Source organism: Ovis aries, chromosome 1, assembly GCF_016772045.2.
Source record: "Ovis aries strain OAR_USU_Benz2616 breed Rambouillet chromosome 1, ARS-UI_Ramb_v3.0, whole genome shotgun sequence".
NCBI classification, from domain to species: domain Eukaryota; kingdom Metazoa; phylum Chordata; class Mammalia; order Artiodactyla; family Bovidae; genus Ovis; species Ovis aries.
In genome coordinates, this window is record NC_056054.1 from 79,871,210 (window position 1) to 79,892,858 (window position 21,649).

Genomic DNA, 21,649 nt, shown 5'->3' on the forward strand with positions numbered 1-21,649 from the left:
TATCCTGAGGTCTCTCTCTCTGACTTGCATGTGACTGCTATCTCTCTGTACATTCACATGCTCTTTCCTCTGTGCCAACACAACCATAGTGCCTTTTCATGTATCCTAATCACCTTTTACATGCTTCAGCAAGCTTTTTCTTTTTCTTTTTTTTTTTATAATGATATATCCTTGCACATTTGAATGATCTAGAATATCTTGCCATGGACTTCTGGATAAAATTAAAAATAAGTCAGCAATATTGTAGGGTTCATTTTCAAAATAATAAGAGATTTAGAGTATCTAATCCCTGTTGTCTGTCAAAATAACACTATACTTTGAATGTAAAAAAAAAAACTATTTTTAAGTACAGTTGACCTTTGAAAAACATGGATTTAAACCTGTATGGATCCACTTATTTGTGGATATTTTTCAATAAATATGTTAGAAAATTTTTGGAGAATTGTGATAGTTTGAAAAGACTTGCAGATAAACTGCATAATCTAGAAATATAAACAATAAAGAAAAGCTGGATGTGTCATCAATGCATAAAATATATGTAGGTAGTGTCTATTTTATTATTTGCTACCATAGGATATACACACACCTATTATAAAACTTTACAATTTGTCAGAATCACACACACTTATAGACTATAAAGGGTGCCATTCTCTGTTAAATGTAAAGATGCAGTGTTAAACATGACAACACAAAATTAACTGTATTGCACACTGAACTACTGTAGTAATTTTGTGGCCACCTCCTGTTGCTACAGTAGTGAGCTTGAGTGTTTCAAGTATTCAGTTAAAACACTGTGTAACACTAATCATCTCCATGTGAGCAGTTTGTCTCTTCAGTGAATTGAATATCAGCAAAAATTGATCTCTTGCAGCTCTTGTGTATTTTTCATTGTGTTTAGTGTAATACTGGAAACCTTGAGTTACACCATGGGCTCTCTGGAAATGCTCCCAATAAGCTTAGAAAAGTCATGATGTTACAAGAAAAGCTGATTGATATATACTGTAGATTGTGATTTACAGCTGTGGTTGTCCACAAGCTTAAGACAAATGAGTCCAGCCTAAGAACTATGGATAAAAATAAAGAAAAGGAAATTTGAGAAGCTGTCCCTACAGCTGTACCAGTAGAGGATGCAGGTATGAAAACCTTGTATAATTTTTTGACAAATAACTTTTAATCACATATTGAAAATTCAGTTTCTCTGTGGGTACAGGATAAAGTAATGCTCAAAATTCTCCAAGCCAAGCTTCAGCAACAAGTGAGCCACGAACTTCCAGATGTTCAAGCTGGTTTTAGAAAAGCCAGAGGAACCAGAGATCTAATTGACAACATCTGCTGGATCATCAAAAAAACAAGAGAATTCCAGAAAAACATCTATTTCTGCTTTATTGACTATACCAAAGCCTTTGACTGTGTGGATCACAATAAACTGTGGAAAATTCCGACAGAGATGGGAATACCAGACCACCTGACCTGCCTCTTGAGAAATCTGTATGCAGGTCAGGAAGCAACAACCATACATGGAACAACAGACTGGTTCCAAATAGGAAAAGGAGTACATCCAGGCTGTATATTGTCACCCTGCTTATTTAACTTATATGCAGAGTACATCATGAGAAATGTTGGGCTGGAAGAAGCACAGCTGGAGTCAAGATTGCCAGGAGAAATCTCAATAACCTCAGATATACAGATGACACCACCCTTATGGCAGAAAGTGAAGAGGAACTAAAGAGCCTCTTGATGAAAGTGAAAGAGGAGAGTTAAAAAGTTGGCTTAAAGCTCAACATTCAGAGAACTAAGATCATGACATCTGGTCCCATCACTTCATGGGAAATAGATGGGGAAACAGTGGAAACAGTGTCAGACTTTATTTTGGGGGGCTCCAAAATCACTGCAGATGGTGATTGCAGCCATGAAATTAAAAGATGCTTGCTCCTTGGAAGGAAAGTTATGACCATCCTAGATAGTATATTCAAAAGCAGAGACTACTTGGCCAACAATGGTCCATCTAGTCAAGGCTATGGTTTTTCCAGTGGTCATGTATGGATGTGAGAGTTGGACTGTGAAGAAAGCTGAGACTGAAGAATTGATGCTTTTGAACTGTGGTGTTGGAGAAGGCTCCTGAGAGTCCCTTGCACTGCAAGGAGATCCAACCAGTCCATTGTAAAGGAGATCAGTCCTGGGTGTTCATGAGAAGGACTGATGCTAAAGCTGAAACTCCAATACTTTGGCCACCTCAGGCGAAGAGCTGACTCATTGGAAAAGACTGATTTGGGGAGGGACTGGGGGCAGGAGGAGAAGGGGATGACAGAGGATGAGATAGCTCCGTGGCATCACCAACTCGATGGACATGAATTTGAGTGAACTCTGGGAATTGGTGATGGACAGGGAGGCCTGGTGTGCTGTGATTCATGGGGTCATAAAGAGTCGGACACAACTGAGTGACTGAACTGAATTGAACTGAACAGGACAAAAAAGGCCTACCTGTATATCCTACTATAATTTGAGGGAAAAAAAAAACAAAGTTATTAAATGTCAACTTAAAGCAAAAAGAAAGTGAAATATCTAAACCTGGGGATTTAAGGCCAACAAAGGATGGTTTGATAATTATAGAAAGAGACTCAGCTTAGACAAATGTCAAGATAGCAAGAGAAAAAGCTTCCGTTTAGAGGTGGCAAATAAGTTCCCAGACATCAATAAGAAAATCATTGAGGAGAAAGGATATATTAAAGCAGATGAAAGTAGCCTATTCTGGAAAAAAGTACTATGTAAAACATTTATTAGTAAGGAAGGGAAGGGAAGAGCAAGATGTAAGACAGGAAGGGAGAGATATACTACACTGTTTTGTGCAAACAGTGTAACAGGATATAGACAAAAAATCCACAGACTGAGGAATGCAACAATATTCTTAGTATTATATAAGTTGATGTTTGGGGTTTGAGATAAATTTTTGAGTAATAGAATCATAAATTGACAAAAATTTCTATAACTGAATTGGCCTGAGAACTGAAGATGATGGACATTTTCTGGTTGCTTCATTTTTTTTTTTTTTAGTTTTTTTTAATTTTTTTAATTTTAAAATCTTTAATTCTTACATGTGTACCCAAACATGAACGCCCCTCCCACCTCCCTCCCCATAACATCTCTCTGGGTCATTCCCATGCACCAGCCCCAAGCATGCTGTATCCTGCGTCAGACATAGACTGGCGATTCGATTCTTACATGATAGTATACATGTTAGAATGCCATTCTCCCAAATCATCCCACCCTCTCCCTCTCCCCCTGAGTCCAAAAGTCCGTTATACACAGCTGTGTCTTTTTTCCTGTCTTGCATACAGGGTCGTCATGGCCATCTTTCTAAAGTCCATATATCTGTGTTAGTATACTGTATTGGTGTTTTTCTTTCTGGCTTACTTCACTCTGTATAATCGGCTCCAGTTTCATCCATCTCATCAGAACTGATTCAAATGAATTCTTTTTAACGGCTGAGTACTACTCCATTGTGTATATGTACCACTACTTTCTTATCCATTCATCTGCTGATGGACATCTAGGTTGTTTCCATGTCCTGGCTATTATAAACAGTGCTGCGATGAACATTGGGGTACATGTGTCTCTTTCAATTCTGGTTTCCTCGTGTGTATGCCGAGAAGTGGGATTGCTGGGTCATAAGGTAGTTCTATTTGCAATTTTTTAAGGAATCTCCACACTGTTCTCCATAGTGGCTGTACTAGTTTGCATTCCCACCAACAGTGTAGGAGGGTTCCCTTTTCTCCACACCCTCTCCAGCATTTATTGCTTGCAGATTTTTGGATTGCAGCCATTCTGACTGGTGTGAAGTGGTACCTCATTGTGGTTTTGATTTGCATTTCTCTGATAATGAGTGATGTTGAGCATCTTTTCATGTGTTTGTTAGCCATCCGTAGGTCTTCTTTGGAGAAATGTCTAGTTAGTTCTTTGGCCCATTTTTTGATTGGGTCGTTTATTTTTCTGGAATTGAGCTGCATAAGTTGCTTGTATATTTTTGAGATTAGTTGTTTCTCAGTTGCTTCATTTGCTATTATTTTCTCCCATTCAGAAGGCTGTCTTTTCACCTTGCTTATATTTTCCTTTGTTGTGCAGAAGCTTTTAATTTTAATTAGATCCCATTTGTTTATTTTTGCTTTTATTTCCAGTATTCTGGGAGGTGGATCATAGAGGATCCTGCTGTGATTTTATGTTGGAGAGTGTTTTGCCTATATTCTCCTCTAGGAGTTTTATAGTTTCTGGTCTTACATTTAGATCTTTAATCCATTTTGAGTTTATTTTTGTGTGCGGTGTTAGAAAGTGATCTAGTTTCATTCTTTTACAAGTGGTTGACCAGTTTTCCCAGCACCACTTGTTAAAGAGATTGTCTTTACTCCATTGTATATTCTTGCCTCCTTTGTCAAAGATAAGGTGTCCATATGTGTGTGGATTTATCTCTGGGCTTTCTATTTTGTTCCATTGATCTATATGTCTGTCTTTGTGCCAGTACCATAATGTTTTGATGACTGTGGCTTTGTAGTAGAGCCTGAAGTCAGGCAAGTTGATTCTTCCAGTTCCATTCTTATTTCTCAAGATTGCTTTGGCAATTCGAGGTTTTTTGTATTTCCATACAAATCTTGAAATTATTTGTTCTAGTTCTGTGAAAAATATGGCTGGTAGCTTGATAGGGATTGCATTGAATTTGTAAATTGCTTTGGGTAGTATACTCATGTCCACTATATTGATTCTTCCGATCCATGAACATGGTATATTTCTCCATCTATTAGTGTCCTCTTTGATTTCTTTCATCAGTGTTTTATAGTTTTCTATATATAGGTCTTTAGTTTCTTTAGGTAGATATATTCCTAAGTATTTTATTCTTTTTGTTGCAATGGTGAATGGAATTGTTTCCTTAATTTCTTTTTCTACTTTCTCATTATTCATGTATAGGAATGCAAGGGATTTCTGTGTGTTGATTTTATGTCCTGCAACTTTACTATATTCATTGATGAGCTCTAGTAATTTTCTGGTGGAGTCTTTAGGGTTTTCCATGTAGAGGATCATGTCATCTGCAAACAGTGAGAGTTTTACTTCTTCTTTTCCAATTTGGATTCCTTTTATTTCTTTTTCTGCTCTGATTGCTGTGGCCAAAACTTCCAGAACTATGTTGAATAGTAGTGGTGAAAGTGGGCACCCTCGTCTTGTTCCTGACTGTAGGGGAAATGTTTTCAAGTTTTCACCATTGAGGATAATGTTTGCTGTGGGTTTGTCATATACAGCTTTTATTATGTTGAGGTATGTTCCTTCTATTCCTGCTTTCTGGAGAGTTTTTATCGTAAATGGATGTTGAATTTTGTCAAAGGCCTTCTCTGCATCTGTTGAGATAATCATATGGTTTTTATTTTTCAATTTGTTAATGTGGTGAATTACATTGATTGATTTGTGGATATTGAAGAATCCTTGCATCCCTGGGATAAAGCCCACTTGGTCATGGTGTATGATCTTTTTAAAGTGTTGTTGGATTCTGATTGCTAGAATTTTGTTGAGGATTTTTGCATCTATGTTCATCAGTGATATTGGCCTGTAGTTTTCTTTTTTTGTGACATCTTTGTCAGGTTTTGGTGTTAGGGTGATGGTAGCCTCATAGAATGAGTTTGGAAGTTTACCTTCCTCTGCAATTTTCTGGAAGAAGTTGAGTAGGATAGGTGTTAGCTCTTCTCTAAATTTTTGGTAGAATTCAGCTGTGAAGCCGTCTGGACCTGGGCTTTTGTTTACTGGGAGATTTCTGATTACAGTTTCAATTTCTGTGCTTGTGATGGGTCTGTTAAGATTTTCTATTTCTTCCTGGTTCAGTTTTGGAAAATTGTACTTTTCTAAGAATTTGTCCATTTCTTCCACCTTGTCCATTTTATTGGCATACAACTGCTGATAGTAGTCTCTTATGATCCTTTGTATTTCTGTGTTGTCTGTTGTGATCTCTCCATTTTCATTTCTAATTTTATTGATTTGATTTTTCTCTCTTTGCTTCTTGATGAGTCTGGCTAATGGTTTGTCAATTTTATTTATCCTTTCAAAGAACCAGCTTTTGGCTTTGTTGATTTTTGCTATGGTCTCTTTTGTTTCTTTTGCATTTATTTCTGCCCTAATTTTTAAGATTTCTTTCCTTCTACTAACTCTGGGGTTCTCCAATTCTTCCTTTTCTAGTTGCTTTAGTTGTAGAGTTAGGTTGTTTATTTGACTTTTTTCTTGTTTCTTGAGGTATGCCTGTATTGCTATGACTTTCCTCTTAGCACTGCTTTTATAGTGTCCCACAGGTTTTGGGTTGTTGTGTTTTCATTTTCATTAGTTCCTATGCATATTTTGATTTCTTTTTTGATTTCTTCTGTGATTTGTTGGTTATTCAGAAGTGTGTTGTTCAACCTCCATATGTTGGAATTTTTAATAGTTTTTCTCCTGTAATTGAGATCTAATCCTAATGCATTATGGTCAGAAAAGATGCTTGGAATGATTTCGATTTTTTTGAATTTATCAAGTTTAGATTTATGGCCCAGGATGTGATCTATCCTGGAGAAGGTTCCATGAGCACTTGAAAAAAAGGTGAAATTCATTGTTTTGGGGTGAAATGTCCTATAGATATCAATTAGGTCTATCATTTTTAATCATCTCCCCAACTGGACTTCAAAGTGTTTCAGGGTTTGCTCCTTACCACTCCCTATCCCAGTCTTCTGTCTACACTCACTCCCTTGGTGATCACTTGCAGCTTCATTAAAAGATAAAAAGGGTCCCCTCTACTCACAGGACACTTCTGACACCAAATGTTAGGATTTTCCACATCAAGAAATTCTCTCCAATTCTCTGTGGATACTAATTTATTGTCCTACAACTTAATTCATTAAAACTAACTATTCAGAATTACTGCAGAACACACAGGGTAAAGTCTCAGTCCCAAGAGACTCCCCATTTCAGGTGTTGCTGGCAAGTCTGCTATTTCTGTACCTTTGAGAACCAGTTGTAAATTGACGTTTCCTGTGACCTCTTCTTCAGCTTTGATAATTTTCTGAGCACTTAGAATTCAGAGTAACTTAGATTTGTTTATTATAGAGAAATAATCAAATGAAGAGGTGCATAGCACAAGGTACAGAGAAGGGACACAGGGCTTCCATGGCTCTGTGGGTATGCCACCCTACCAGCACCTCCATGTGGTCACCAACACAGAAGCTCTTCAAAGCCCATTGAGGGAATTTATGGAGGCCCATTACATAGGCACGGTTGATTAAATTATTAGGTACTGGTGATTAAGTCAATATTCCACTCCCCCTCTCCCTTTCCCAGAGGAAATTGGGTGAGGATAACATTTCAAACCCCCTAGTCACATTGTCTGATTGTTCCTCTGGCAACTAGCCTCTATTCTCTGAGTCACTTCCTTAGCATATGCTTAAGTGTGATTAAAACAGAATTATTTTAGATTTACAGAAAATGCTCCTCTCACCACTATCACTGAGGAAACTCCAAGAGTTTTAGTAGTTCTATGCCAAGAATGGGGTATACAGATCAACTACATATTTTTTTATTGTATCACAGCACCACAGTCATGTGTAGACATATTTAATTATGTGTTGATGACTGCATGTTTATATCTCCAGATAACACCTTCACTCTGAGCCCAATTCTCCTCTATATTGGTACCAACTCTATATAATGCCTCAGTTCAGTTCAGTCACTCAGTCATGTCTGACTCTTTTGACTCCATGGACTGCAGCATGTCAGGCTTCCCTGTTCATCACCAACTCCCAGAGCCTACTCAGACTCATGTCCAACACCATGCCATCCAACTATTCATCCTCTGTCATCCCCTTCTCCTCCCACCTTCAATATTTCCCAGAATCAGGGTATTTTCCAATGAGTTGGTTCCTTGCATCATGTGGCCAAAGTATTCAAGTTTCAGCTCTAGCATCAGTCCTTTCAGCGAATATTCAGGACTGATTTCCTTTAGGATTGACTGGTTGGATCTCCTTGCAGTCCAAGGGACTCTCAAGCATCTTCTCTAACACCACAATTCAAAAGCATCAATTCTTAAGGGCTTCCCTTGTGGCTCAGCTGGTAAAGAATCTGCCTGCAATGAGGGAGACCTGGGTTTGATCCCTGGGTTAGGAAGATCTTCTGGAGAAGCGAAAGGCTATCCACTCCAGTGTTCTGGCCTAGAGAATTCTATGAATAGTATAGCGCATGCGATCGCAAAGAGCGGGACACAACAGAAGGACTTTCATTTGTGTATTCCTCATTAATATAATGCTTAGTATGTATCTCAAATTTAACTTGCCCAACCTGTCTTATGTGTGTGTATGTGTGTGTGTGTGTGTGCATGTGTGCACACATGTGTTAAGTTGCTTTAGTTGTGTCAGACTCTGTGATCCTACAGACTGTAGCTTACCAGACTCCTCTGTCCATGAGATTCTCCAGGCAAGAATACTGGAGTGGGTTACCAAGCCCTAAACCTTCCTCTCTCCTACCTTTTATCATGTGAAAAATGACCCTCCTATTCGCCTAATGACTCATATTCAGAATCTCACTACACCTTCCCAATGATCATTCTATAAATCCAGACAGTGTTTTAAACAATATTATCTCTGACTGGCTATATTAAGTAATCTTTGCAGAAGGAAGAAACACTTACCTTGCATTTGGGCACACATGATATATTTATTTATGTCTATAAACCTTCTTAGGACTTCTCAGATGGCTCAGTGGTAAAGAATCAGCCATCAAATGCAGGAGACAAAAGAGACATGGGTTTGATCCCTGGATCAGGAAAATTCCCTGGAGGAGGAAATGGCAGCCCACTGCAATATTTGTGCCTGGAAAATTCCCTGGACAGAGGAGCTCGACAGGCTACAGACTGTAGGGTCAGAAAGGAGTCAGATACAACATCAGTTGAGCATGAGCAAGATAAACACTCTTATGCTGCCAACAGCAGGAAATCATAGACTTTATTTTGTCTACTAGAGCATTACATCACCAGCTCAATGGACATGAGCTTGAGTAAGCTCCAGGAGTTGGTGATGGACAGAGAAGCCTGGTGTACTGCAGTTTATGGGGTTGCAAAGAGTCAGACACGACTGAGAGACTGAATCAAACTGAACTGAACTAAGAGGATTACAAATATGGTACAAATGAGACTGATACATAGGACATCATATGGTTGTGGGATCAACTGCATGCCCCACAAAAGTTATGTGGAAGTTCTAATTTGTGAGAACTGTCTATATGGCCTAATTTGGAAATAGAATTTTCTCTCAAGGCTATATCCTTGTAATGGTTCTAGTTATGGGAACAGTGGACAAAACCAACATTCCAAGGACAGGGGAGCAGGTAAGGAGCCTCTAATTGCCTGTTTTCAGCTTGAGGGTCAACCAGCGGTCATGTCTTCTTGATCACCTCCTCCAGCACTTCATCCCTCATGACCAGCTCTTACAATCTCACATGCCCAGTATTCCTCAGTGTACTCTGAGCTGTCAGCAAGAAATTTCACTGGCATGGAGGTGGCTCCTTTCATGGCTATCTGGTTGCATGGATGCAGAAACCACAGCAACAGTATAGGCGCATGCAGGAGAAAACTCAAGATAATGATTCTCAAACTAAGTAATTTCCCACCCCACCCCCCTCCAAGGGTCCCATGATTGGATTTATTAAATCCCTTTAGCTGGAGGTCAGATCACTCAGTGTTTTCACACATATCCCCATGTGATTTAATAAAGATGATACTTTAGCGGACTCATCAAGTATGAGCATACAACATATTGTTTAGAAAATGGAACAGGTGCACCCTTGTGAGGCAGGAACAATGCCTCAAATCATCCTATTTAGGATAACAGCTTTTTTCATTAAGTATTTCAGTGCTCAGTAACAACAGGCTTTGTTGGCTTATTGTATAAGGCTGCTGGGTGAATTTAGTAAAGATTTCTGTAGGTGCTGTAATATCTTTCAGGCCAATGGAGGGGAAAAAGACAGTGGCTAAATGATCACATGTACTCATTTAACTTATATGCAGAGTACATCATGAGAAATGTTGGGCTGGAAGAAGCACAAGCTGGAATCAAGATAGCTGGGAGAAATATCAATAACCTCAGATATGCAGATGACACCACCCTTATGGCAGAAAGTGAAGAGGAACTCAAAAGCCTCTTGATGAAAGTGAAAGTGGAGAGTGAAAAATTTGGCTTAAAATTCAACATTCAGAAAACTAAGATCATGGCATCTGGTCCCATCACTCCATGGGAAATAGATGGGGAAACAATGGAAACCATGTCAGACTTTATTTTTGGAGGCTCCAAAATCACTGCAGATGGTGATTGCAGCCAAGAAATTAAAAGAGGCTTGCTCCTTGGAAGGAAAGTTATGACCAACCTAGACAGCATATTGAAAAGCAGAGACATTACTTTGCCAACAAAGGTCCGTCTAGTCAAGGCTATGGTTTTTCCAGTAATCAGGTATGGATGTGAGAGTTGGACTGTGAGAAGAAAGCTAAGCTCCGAAGAATTAATGATTTTAAATTGTGGTGTTGGAGAAGACTCTTGAGAGTCCCTGGAACTACAAGGAGATCCAACCAGTCCATTGTAAAGGAGATCAGTCCTGGGTGTTCACTGGAAGGACTGATGCTAAAGCTGAAACTCCAATACTCTGGCCACCTCATGTGAAGAGTTGATTCATTGGAAAAGACTCTGATGCTGGGAGGGATTGGGGGCAGGAGGAGAAGGGGATAACAGAGGATGAGATGGCAGGATGGCATCACCATCTCGATGGACATGAGTTTGCGTGAACTCCGGGAGTTGGTGATGGACAGGGAGGCCTGGCGTGCTGTGATTCATGGGGTCGCAAAGAGTCAGAGATGACTGAGTGACTGAACTGAACTGAACTGAAATGATCACACCAGTGGAGAAGAGAACGTGTCCATCTGGCCTTGAGAAGAGGAAGGATAGTAGCTTTAGGGGCTTGACCTGGCTGTACATACTATACATGTCCAAGATAGGCAACACTGTCAGGCATAAGGAGATGGACTGGGGGCAGAATGTGTCAAGTGTGGATACTCACCTGCTCCTCTCTCTTGATAGTATATGTTTCATTCCAAGTACAGTACATTTTAGTGGGTCCAGCTTGGGACAAGACAATCGGATTCCAGTAGAGACTGAGTAGTTCCGCTTAACCTATAGGTACAAAGCAACCTACCCAGGCTGGTGGATGTCTTATTGCAAATTCCAATAGATAACTCCTTCCCCAGCCATGAGAATCTGAAGCATAACACATGGATCTACAGTGAGAGCTGGGGAATAGCGATTCTCCATGACTTTTATGGCTTTATGGCATTGAGTGTTTTGGCAAGGATCCTCAATCTAGTTCATGGGGTAAAAGGTCCTTGTGTGTGTACGTTTGCTCAGTGGTCTGACCTTTGCGACCCCATGGACTACATAGCCCACCAGTGTCCTCTGTCTATAGAATTCTCCAGGCAAAAACACTGGAGTCGGTTGCCATTTCCTCATCCAGGAAATCTTCCCCACCCAGGGATCAAACCTGAGTCTCCTGCATTTCCTGCATTGGCAAGCAGATTCTTTACTACTGAGCCATCTGGGAAGCCCAACTGGTTGATCATTTAAATGTGTTAAAACCTATGATAGTTCTTTAGTCCACTTAGTGGAGATGGTTTTGCCTGTTAGTAATTTAATCTGCTCCTTTAATAGTACATCTTTCCTTTTCATTTACCCTGCTGCTTGTAAGTTATAGGAAAGATGGAACTTACATTCAACATCGTGTTCTTTTCCCAACTTAGTATATCAAGACCTTTGTAGTCTGACCCTCAATTACTGTCCAGTTGAGGATGGTATCTGTATATGATATTCAGTTTCTCTAATCTCCTAATAACGGCAGCTTGGTTTGTTTGGTGACAGGGGATATCTCAGGCTAGACCAGATGCAGTGTCCACACAACCCAGGGCATATTTAGAACATTTACATAGAGAGCAGGAGCCAAAATAGTCAATTTTCCAGTCTAGTTGGCACTCTAGTGGATGGCCCAGACTCCTTTAGTAGTCACCTTAGATGTTGTTTATAGTACATCAGACACGCTATTGCTGCATTAACAAATTCACTGTATTTGAAGGATTATCTGGTGTCCTTGGCAATAAGCCATCTTCCCCAGTGAGGCATCCAAGCCAGAATAGATACAGATATCTACTGAAGAGCCAGTCATTAGAATTTGCACCTGGACTAGGTCATCAGCTTCCTAACTTCCAGTACCTTGTGAGCCAGGATATGGAAAACAGCAAAGATTGCCTCAGGCTTTTGCAGGCAAACGTGAATGTTTCAATCCTTGATCCAACAAGGGCTTACTCATGATCACCCATCTCTCAGCTTCCCATTGTCCAATCCATAAGGTTAATCCCTTTAGAATAGCCCAACTTTCAGAACAAAGGGTTCATAGCCAAGGCTCATATGTGACCACTGGCCAAACCACTGTGAGGTTAGCTCACTGACTGCTGCAGTTTGTTCCTGTTTCTAGGCGTCAGTGGAAGTTTCTCCCATTGCCTTCTTACCTGCCACAGAAATAAGCATGGGGGTGGAGAATCTACATACGCTACCCAGCCTAGCAGCACATGCATTTCTAGAGAAAGCAGGCTGGCAGTTATGGTGCTTCCCTGCTACAAATAGGTATGCCTTGTAGTTAAAGAGGGAGTGTTAGCCATGGCAGAAGTGGGTCAATGGAGTATATTCTCATTTCACCTCTTGATAGGAAGGGGAGTTCTCACTGTGAGATGCTATTACCCTGTGGGAAGCTTTACACAAAGGAACACTGTGTAAACTGCTAGGAGCTATTGCTCTGCGGGGGTCTATCAGGTTTCTGACCCTTTCCAGAGCTGGAGCCAAAACCTAGGGGTAATTTCTCCTTCTGTTGTCTCTGCCGTAGCGCCCAACCCACAGCTTCCAAAGTTATAGACATGTCTGTGCTGTGTGCTGTGCTTAGTCTTTGCACCCCATGGACTGCAGCCCGCCAGGCTCCTCTGTCCCTGGGGATTATCTGGGCAAGAATACTGGAATGGGTTGCCATTCCCTCCTCCAGCAGATGTACCAACTCAGGAATCAGACCCAGGTCTCCCACATTATAAGCAGATTCTTAACAGTCTGGGTGACCAGGGAAGCCCATAGACACATCTAACTTAACTCAAATGGCATCCCTTCCAGGAAGATGCCCAGAGCTTTAATCTGCCTCACCAGTCTTTTTGCTTTCTCAAAGGCCACTTATTCTGATCTCCCATCACATACATGCCCTTTCCTTACCAAGTGGTATAAGGAATGGAAGTGCTGTGCCAAATAGGGAATAAAATTCCTCCAAAGCCCCCCAAACCTCAAATAGCTACAAATGCTTATATTCTTTGGCAACTTTTAGGGGTTGGATAGACTTGTGTAATGCTCAGATGGCTCACCACCTGCAGTGCAGGAGATGCCTCTTGTGCAGGAGACATGGGTCAGTTCCTAGGTCAGGAAGATCCCCTGGAGAAGGAAATGACAACCCACTCCAGCATTCTTGCCTGGAAAATTCCCATGGACAGAGGCACTTGGAGGGCTATAGTCCATAGGGTCACAAAGAGTCGGACAGGACTTTGCGACTTAAACAACAAGAAGCCTTGCTTCTGGTCAATCACAGCTTGAATCTTATGCAACCAAACAACTCCCAAAACTTTATGGTAGGATTTGGGCCTTGAAGTTTCTATGTGTTCACTGCCCACTCACTTCATTATAAAGGTCCTCGCAAAGTCTACAGAGTGCCCTAGAGCAGAGACAAGGCTTCTTCACGTTTAGCAATAATCTTCACATTTAGCATTATGTCATCAATGGAGTGAGCACATCATACTGATGGGGACAGAGAATAGGAGCAGGTTTAGGGCTACCATCACATGACATCTTGTGGGGCTGTGCAGGTGGCCTTGGCAAAGTGCTTGAAACTTCCATTGTTGCCCCTCCTATGTGAAAGGAAATTAATTTTACATCAGAAACCTGTGTTTTTCAGTATTTCATGAATCTTGAAGAAGCACTTTTGCAAGAACAGTTTTTGCAAAATCTTCAGTGTAAAACAATAACTATAACTAACAAAAGGCTTAATCACCATGGTTAGAGCTCATTATAATGCAGCTGACAAGAAAATTTGGTTGCTTTTTTTTTCTTTGACATATTTTAAAAGTATGACATTATACCCATAATTTCATACATATATACCCTAAAGAAAATTTAGCATCTCTTATCTGACAATGACACTGTTTCCACTGTTTCCCCATCTATTTCCCATGAAGTGATGGGACCAGATGCCATGATCTTCATTTTCTGAATGTTGAGCGTTAAGCCAACTTTTTCACTCTCCTCTTTCATTTTCATCAAGAGCCTCTTTAGTTCTTCTTCACTTTCTGCCATAAGGGTGGTGTCATCTGCATATCTGAGGTTACTGATATTTCTCCCAGCAATCTTGATTCCAGCTTGTGTTTCTTCCAGTCCCACGTTTCTCATGATGTACTCTGCATATAAGTTAAATAAGCAGGGTGACAATATACAGCCTTGACGTACTCCTTTTCCTATTTGGAACCAGTCTGTTGTTCCATGTCCAGTTCTAACTGTTGCTTCCTGACCTGCATACAGATTTCTCAAGAGGCAGGTCAGCTTCCCATGTATTTTCAATGATCAAATAAGCCTAGTTAGTTTAATATTTCTTTTTTATAAGGAGAGAAAACACATCTTTTGAGGCATTCCAGGGTCCTGGGAAATATCCTGAAAGCAAAGTTAGTTCAAGATCAATAAGATAATTTAGAATTTGATTTCAAGGAATTCTACCAAAAACATCAAAAGGTTTAAAACACTTGATTTAATAGGATTATAGGCCACTGGGAAATAATAATACTTAGTTGTCTATTTAATCAGGGCTTCCCAGGTGGTGCTTGTGGTAAAGAGACCACTTGCCAGATCAGGAGATGCAAGAAATCCATGTTCAATCCCTGGGTCAAGAAGATCCCCTAGAGGAGGGCACAGCAGCCCACTCGTATTTTTGCCTGGAGAATCCCATGGACAGAAGAGCCTGGCAGGCTAGAGTTCATAGGGTCACAAAGAGTTGGACAGGACTGAAGTGACTTAACAGGCATGCACTATTTAATGAAATGACAATTTATAACTTCAAAGACAAATGTTGAAAGTTATATCATTGTAAGAAAAAATAGCTCCTTATTCTTTCAAAGCTATGTCTTTGGAAACTATTCCAGCTTTGGCAACAGTGGGCAGAATGTACTTTCTAAAAATAAGGGAGAGTGAGGTGGCTCCAGTTGTCCAGGACAAGCTAATGGATCAACTTGTAGTCTCTCTGTCTTGATTACTTCCTCCAACAGAATGCTAATATAGATTTTGGTACCTGTAAGTAGAGTGTGGTTGTAACAAATACACACATGTGTAATTGGCTTTGGAAATGGATATTGAATAGAAGCTGGAGAAGTTTTGAAGCATATGATAGAAAAATGTCCACCTATCTTGTAGCTATTATTAGTAGAAAAATGGGCATTAAAGGTACTCCTGGTAAAGCCTCAGACAAAAATGAGGATAATGTTAATGGACTCTGGAGAGAAAGTGAGCTTTGTTAAAAAGTAACTTGTTATAAGGTCACAGAAAACTTGACTGAATTACATTCTATCACTGAATGGAAAATAGGACTTACAAACAATAAACTTGGATATTTAACTGAGGAGACATCCAGGCAAACATAGAAGGTGAAATCTGGTTTCTCCTTGCTGCTTATGGTAAAATATGAGAAAAAGGAGGTAAATTTGGGAAAGAACTGCCAAGCAAATATAAATCAGAACATGATAGTTTAGAAAATCCTCACCTTAACCAGATAATGTTTTGTGGAGTCAAAGCCAACAGTATAGCTGCACAACCTTTTGGTAAAGACATTGGTTGAATGACTGATGGATCCAATCAATCATCTCAATAGAAGCAAGGAAGAGAGGTGGGGGTATGCAGGAGGACCAGTGGAAAAGTCTCATGTCTAATAGTGTATATCCCCTTAATACTGATGAAAACAAGGTATTTGGGTTTTGTTGTTGTTGTTGTTGTTGTTTTCTTTTTACCTGCAGAAACACTGACAGGCTGAGCTGAAAGGACAGAGAGAGAAAGAAGGAAAGAAAGAGTGAATCTAAGGACAGAATTAAAAGGGTGGAGACCAGAGAGAGTAGGCTCATGGCCTTGGAGGGTAGAAAGGGCAGATCACTGAGCCACAGAGGGTTGCTGTCAGGCACTGAAAGCTCATGAAATTGCCCTGATTAATTGCAAACTTTGTTTAGGCTAAAACCCCTTTATTTATTCCATTTTATTCCTTTTAGAATGGGAATATATATCCAATGGTTGGCCCACTATTATATTTTGAAAGAAGATAAGTGTTTTCTATTTTAAAAGCCTATGAATGGAGAATTTTGCCCCAGTTGGCCCATACCCAGAATCTAAGCAATATTTATTTAGATGATGAGATTTGAGAGTTTTTGAGTTTACTTTTAAATTTGAGATTTGACACTGAAGTGGGCTAAGGCTTTTAGAAGTGCTGGGATGAGATGAATACATTGATTTTTTACATAATAGATGTGAATTATTGGAGCTCAAATAGTGGGCTGTTGTGGGTTGAATATTATCTCTTAAAAAGTCATGCCCACATGAAATTTTGGAATGTGATTATTGTTGATTGAAATGTTCCCCTTAGAAGATATGTTCAGGTTAGCCCCTGTACCCACAAATGTGATCTTATTTGGAGATGAGTTCTTTGTAGATGTGAATAGTTAAGGAAAGATCATACTAAGTTATGATGGCCCCTCAGTTCAGTTCAGTTCAGTTCAGTCGCTCAGTCGTGTCCGACTCTTTGCAACCCCATGAATTGCAGCATGCCAGGCCTCCTTGTCCATCACCAACTCCCAGAGTTCACTCAAACTCACGTCCATCGAGTTGGCGATGCCATCAAGCCATCTCATCCTCTGTCATCCCCTTTTCCTCCTGCCACCAATCCCTCCCAGCATCAGAGACTTTTCCAATGAGCCAATGGCCCCTAATCCATGACTGATGTCCCTGCAAGTAGATAAACCAGAGATACAGAGACCTACACAGAGGGAAGATATGTGAAGATGGAGGAAGAGATTGGAGCCATGCTGTCCTAAACTGAAGATGCCAAAGACTCCTGACAAACACCAGAAGAGAGTGGGACAAGAAAAGCCCTAGGGGAGGATTAGAGAGAGCACAGACCTAATAGTACTTCAATTTCATATTTCAGCTTCCAAAACTATAATACAGTAAGTGCTTGTTACATTTCTTAAATTCATACTAGCCTGTATCTAATCCACTTTGTTAAAACTACCTTGAAAACAAAGGAGCGGTGGGGAAAGGTCTCTGTCTTTCTGCTTCCTCCGGCCTCCTCCCCGACTGTGGCCGCCGACCCTCGGAAGCAGTCCGAACATGTCCAACATGGAGAAACACCTGTTCAACTTAAAGTTCGCGGCTAAAGAACTGGGCAGGAGTGCCAAAAAATGCGACAAGGAGGAAAAGGCCGAAAAGGCCAAGATTTAAAAGGCCATTCAGAAGGGCAATATGGAAGTTGCGAGGATTCACGCCAAGAACGCAATTCGCCAGAAGAACCAGGCGGTGAATTTCTTGAGGATGAGTGCGCGGGTGGACGCGGTGGCCGCCAGGGTCCAGACGGCCGTGACGATGGGCAAGGTGACCAAGTCGATGGCCGGAGTGGTTAAGTCGATGGACGCGACGTTGAAGACCATGAACCTCGAAAAGATCTCCGCCCTGATGGACAAGTTCGAGCACCAGTTAGAGATGCTGGACGTTCAGACGCAGCAGATGGAGGACACGATGAGCAGCACGACGATGCTGACCACTCCCCAGGGCCAGGTGGACATGCTGCTGCAGGAAATGGCAGACGAGGCCGGCCTCGACCTCAACATGGAGCTGCTGCAGGGCCAGACCGGCTCCGTGGAGACGAGCGTAGCCTCAGCGGAGCAAGACGAGCTGTCCCAGAGGTTGGCCCGCCTGCAGGACCAGGTGTGACCGCTGGACCGCTCAGAGGCGAGCCGCCCGCAAGCGACCATCCGAAGACGGATACTCTACACTAGAACCTCGGAATCCGCCAGAATGCTGAACTGCTCTTACTCAAGATGCTTCTCCCTTCGGGTTTACAGTGCTCTCCAGACACACGAAGAATTCCCAGGCCTTCTCTTAACTCTTAACTGGATTTGAAAGTTCTGTGTGACTTGTGATCAAGTGTATCTAGTTAATTTGACTTCTATGAATCTTTCTCAAAAATTTAGTCAAAATTCTAGTTCCCGTGTATTCAGTTTTCTGCCCGAATTATCAAAATTGACAGTTTTCTTTTTACTTTTGTGTAGTTGATAATATCTGGAGTTGAGGGGTGATTACGTAGTAGGTCGATTGCCGGGCTATCTACTGTTCATTCGGCAACTTATTTCACGGGCAGCGCCGTTCTGTGCATCCTTTGTTTGTTGCTGTCAAATGCGGTCTACAGCTGACTATTAATCTGTTCTCATAACTGAAATTACTTTAGTGCCTTCTCGTGTAATACTCTCTTATTTTTCACCGCCTAAAAATTTCTTGTGGTAGTTGCCTTTCTATAACTGGAAGAAAATGCTGCTTCTACATATCATAAGAGAAAATCATTTGTTTATGCTTTTAAGATTTACAAGGTTTAATGTGTGACGGTTGTTTCCAAGTGAATTTCTCTCACACATTTCTGATTATTTTCCTGTTTCATTAGACTTTGATTAGATTTATTTTAAAGTATACCAGTTAGCGTGACAGTCACATTTCTCTAATGTTGCCAAAGAACTGTTGATGGGTTTGAGAAGCCCTGGGACTGTGTGGGAGTGAGTTTTGTTTAGATTTTAATCAAAACTAGAAATAAAATTTTAGGTTCTAGTTAAGAGATTTTTTTTTTATCTTAAAAAAAAAAAAAAAAACCTACCTTGGTCTTCCTGTCACTTTAAGAACACATAAAGCATCTTTCTGCCTCAGAGTATTTGCATTTGAAAAGCCTCTGTTCACACCATTCTTTCCATAAATCAACAAATGGCTTATTCCCTCACCATTCCAGGTCTTTTCTAAATATCCTATTCTCACTGAGGTTTTACTTGACCAGCTAAACCCAACCTCCATCTCTAATTTCCTCATCCCCCTGCCAACCTTTTCTGAATCATTTGTGGGTAATATACTGTATATTTCATTTATTTTCTTGTAATTTGTCAGTTTTCATATCTAGAGTGCAATCTGATTGAAGACAAGAAAGTTTTTGTTGTTTCTGATTAGATGTTTGCTAAATATTAGTTTCTCAATGGGTATTTGTTGAATAAATCAATTATTTTATGAAATTGTATTAGACTACTTAAAATATGATTTTGCTGGTATAAAGACATGATATTGAAATACATTTGAAAAGTTCTAATTCTCTCATTGGGTGTATTGAGTGAGTCAAATGATTGTATTTTAAAGTTGACAATAATCACTCAAAATATAGTGGCTATTTTCACCAGAATTCAATCTTAAATACAGTAACAATTTTTTTAATGTTTGATTTACTCAGCAATATTTCAAACTTGACCTTTTCATTGTAGATAATTCATAAGAATTTGTTGACTTTATAGTGTTTATGAAATAATTGAAACAAGCTAACATTTCAAAATGAACATTTTTAGAAGTGATCCAAAGTCATTGAAAAGTTTTGTGAAGGAAAGTGTAGTAACATATTTTAAGTTTTGGAAGTAAATTTTTATGGCTACTGGGTAACTGTGGATTACAGGAGGTCATGAATGAAGCTGGAAGATAAGTTGGAAAATTGTTAGAGTAGTTCAAGTGAAAATTATGGGTTTCAATTGAAAAAGTATATATTGAGAGAAGTAGAAAAACATTTAATATTTTTAGAGGTATAATAAAAATGACTACATATGGGGTAAAAGAGATGGGGACTCCTCAAGAAGCCATTTTTTTCTGGTTTTGGAAACTGTATTGATGATGGTGTGATTTGTTCATCAATGGAAGACTGAGATATGGATAAATTTGATGTGGAAAATTCATTTTAATTTTGGATGTCTTAAGTTTGAGATACCTATGAGGCATCTAAGTGAAGATACGAAAAAAACAGCTGAGTCACAGGGTCAAGAATTCAGAAGTAAGTGTTGAACTGGAGATAAAAATTTGTGAGTCTGTGATATATAGAGAATTCCTAAAACTAAGAGGTGAGAAGAGGTGAAAGGTTAAGAACCTAAGATGTCAAAAAGATATGGAATTACCAGCAAAAGTTGTGGACAGGAAGTAGTTCCTGAAGATATTGGAAGAAAACCAGAAGACATACTGTTATGGAAGTCAAGAGTCTTAAAAGAACAGTATTAAGAGTTAACGAACTTTTCAACTCCTTTTTATTCTGAGACTCAGAGATTATATTTCCATAGGGCCCTACTGAATGGCTTATGGCTTGGTTAACTGTTTGTCACTCTTTGCTAAGAAATATTGTTTCTTCTCGGCCAACTAACTCTAGTCTACATTTTCAATCCAGCCATGACAATCATTCAAGTGCACTGTCTGGTTTTACCAAAACACTCAGTTTAATTTTCTGTCTCCTGTATCCATCCACTCAAACTTTTCAGTTGTTCTCATTAATGCTTTTTATGTTTATTTCAGCCTCTTAGTATTTCTTCGTACTGCATGAATTCAAACCCAAACAAAACTTAGAGGCAGTGAGTACGAAGGAAACAGTAGAAAGATTGAAATTACAAAATAAGGGAGTTTGATTTACTCTGTGATGATTTTTATTGTGTTGTTGGCTATTGTACATGACAAATCATGTCCTAAATACACAACCTGCAATTAATGTGTTAGATTTGTTATTTTATGACATTTTATAGATAGTGAAGAGTAGCATTTGGTTTAGATGAAAAGTTAAACTTACAAATACCCTGCAGTTGTTAACATGTAAACCATTGATTTTGTACAGGTTTGGAGTAGTGTTGAACCCTGCTTTTTCTCATGTAAACAATGCCCTGAAAGGTTAATTTCTTCAAAGTTCATTACTTGCAATGAAAGATTTTGTGACTCCTGGGAAGGCCCAATTCTAACAGCCATTTTAGCTCCAGTGGCGGTTTCTCAAAACTTTATCTCCACCTGCCAGAGGACAGAGAAATGAGAATTCACATACCAGGAGATTCTAGGAATACAGACTGCCATAAAAGTGCTTTGAAGGTTTTGTGTTTATTCAGAAAATATAGGTAAAATTTTAAATCTGTTATATATATTTATTTAATGATAAAGCAGCATTCTACCTTTCCTAGACAATTGCAGTAAAATATATACTCCTGAAAATTGTTGACTGTTTATCAGAGAGGAGGCTCTATGTACACCTGGAACATTCTCTTACAGGCTCAGAAATATCAGTTTATTACAATTAAAGAAACATTTAATGAAGGAGAACTAAAGAAAGTACAGGGGAAAATTGGCCAGAGAGAAGATTATTCCAAAAGGGATTACAATAAGAAAAATTGGACACAGATGTTTTGGTTTAGGACTGTTACTCATTT

General features: G+C 39.7%; 1 pseudogene; it reads left to right on the plus strand.

Annotated features, from left to right (window-relative positions):
* The first annotated feature begins 17,441 nt into the window (after positions 1–17,441).
* On the plus strand, positions 17,442–18,443 carry LOC101117289 (charged multivesicular body protein 1b-like; annotated as a pseudogene).
* The last annotated feature ends 3,206 nt before the right edge of the window (positions 18,444–21,649 follow it).